Raw genomic sequence first — 1,846 nt, forward strand, 5'->3', positions numbered from 1 at the left:
CATTTCACTGGGGTGGAACCTGAACCCGCATAGTGACTGTGAATAAAACAATGGAAACTCTCAGCACAGGAATAAGAGACACTGAAGCAGACACATGAGGACAAATATCTTTTCTCTGTCAGTGAAAGGCGCTGCTTCACAAAGGGGAGACTTCGAGGTGAAGCAGTGACGGTGATAATTTCTGCTGATTATTCACCCGATGAAGGCCGTTTCTGACCGAAGTCCGTGTTTACATTACATACTGACAACCTGTCAGCGCTGCCCCAGCGATTGGGGCCAGTAGCGTAATGGATAACGCGTCTGACTTCGGATCAGAAGATTGTCGGTTCGAGTCCTACCTGGCTCGGGGCCGTGGCGCCCTTTATTGCGCTTGCTTCCTGTTGCATTGCCATTTCTGAGTTGTTTGGAGATGCTGGGATTGGATTCGTGCGTTTGTGAATTTGAAAGTTGCATTTCAGCCCGTTGCAGCTCATTCTCACACCGGTGTATGTCAGGTCCTGATTTGACACTATGTGAGCAGCTGCTGGGATGAGAACCGCGTGTTCCATAGCCCTTAATTCCTTCTGACATCAAGAATTTATCAATCTCTGCCTTGAAGACATTTAGCGTCCCGGCCTCCACTGCACTCTGTGACAATGAATTCCACAGGCCCACCACTCTCTGGATGAAGAAATGTCTCCGCATTTCTATTCTGAATTGACCCTCTCTAATTCTAAGGCTGCGTCCACGGGTCCTAGTCTCAGGACTACAAGGAGTCAGTCTCATGTTTGGATGGAAATGATATAAGGAAATGGAGTACTGGGCTAATGGTCGGATACCTGGTAGTGTGGATGAGCAGTGGGATCTTGGTGTCCATGTACACAGATCTCTGAAAATTGCCACCCAGGTAAATAGTGCTGTGAAGAGGCATATGGTGTACTGGCTTTTATTGGTAGAGGAATTGAGTTCCGGAGTCCTGAGGTCATGTTGCAGTTGTATAAGACTCTGGTGCACCCGCATCTGGAGTATTGTGTGCAGTTTTGGTCGCCATACTATAGGAAGGATGTGAAGGCACTGGAACGTGTGCAGAAGTGGTTTACCAGGATGTTGCCTGGTATGGTAGGAAGATCGTATGAGGAATGATTGAGGCGCTTGGGGATGATTTCATTGGAGAAAAGAAGGTTTAGGGGTGACTTGATAGAGGTGTGCAAGATGATTAGGGGTTTAGATAGGGTTGACCATAAGAACCTTTTTCCACCTATGGAGTCAGATATTACGAGGGGGCATAGCTTTAAATTAATGGTGGTAACTATAGGACTGATGTTAGGAGTAGATTCTTTACACAGCGGGTTGTGAGTTCATGGAATGCCCTGCCAGTAACAGTGGTGGACTCTCCCTCTTTATGGGCATTTAAACGGGCATTGGATAAGCATATGGAGGATAGTGGGCTAGTGTAGGTTAGGTGGGCTTGGATCGGCGCAACACCGAGGGCCCAAGGGCCTGTACTGTGCTGTATGTTTCTATGGTCTATGTTCTATGTTCTATGAAACCTGAGGGCCAACTTTTATACACTAAGACCGATAAGCGTATAGAATGAGCTGCTAGCGGAAGTAACATTAACAATATTTAAAAGGTATTTGGACAAATACATGCACAGGAATTGTTCAGAAGGATAAAGGGCCAAGTGCAGGGAAATAAGATTATCGTGGAAGGATAATTTGGTTGGCATGGATCAGTTTGAGCCAAAGCCCTGTCTCTGTGATGTGCAACTCTCACACTCTCGGACACAAATCAGATACCAGAAATGTTGGAGAATGCAAATTTTACTGAGTGGGGGAACTGAGGCTGATCAATATTAGTGAAGAAA

General features: G+C 46.3%; 1 non-coding gene across 1 annotated transcript; it reads left to right on the top strand.

Moving 5' to 3' along the window:
• Nucleotides 1-273: 273 nt before the first annotated feature.
• On the top strand, nt 274-346 carry trnar-ucg (transfer RNA arginine (anticodon UCG)). Its single transcript has one exon. It is a non-coding gene; the product is annotated as a tRNA-Arg (tRNA).
• Nucleotides 347-1,846: the final 1,500 nt, after the last annotated feature.

Source organism: Hemiscyllium ocellatum, assembly GCF_020745735.1.
Source record: "Hemiscyllium ocellatum isolate sHemOce1 chromosome Y unlocalized genomic scaffold, sHemOce1.pat.X.cur. SUPER_Y_unloc_2, whole genome shotgun sequence".
Taxonomy (NCBI): Eukaryota; Metazoa; Chordata; class Chondrichthyes; order Orectolobiformes; family Hemiscylliidae; genus Hemiscyllium; species Hemiscyllium ocellatum.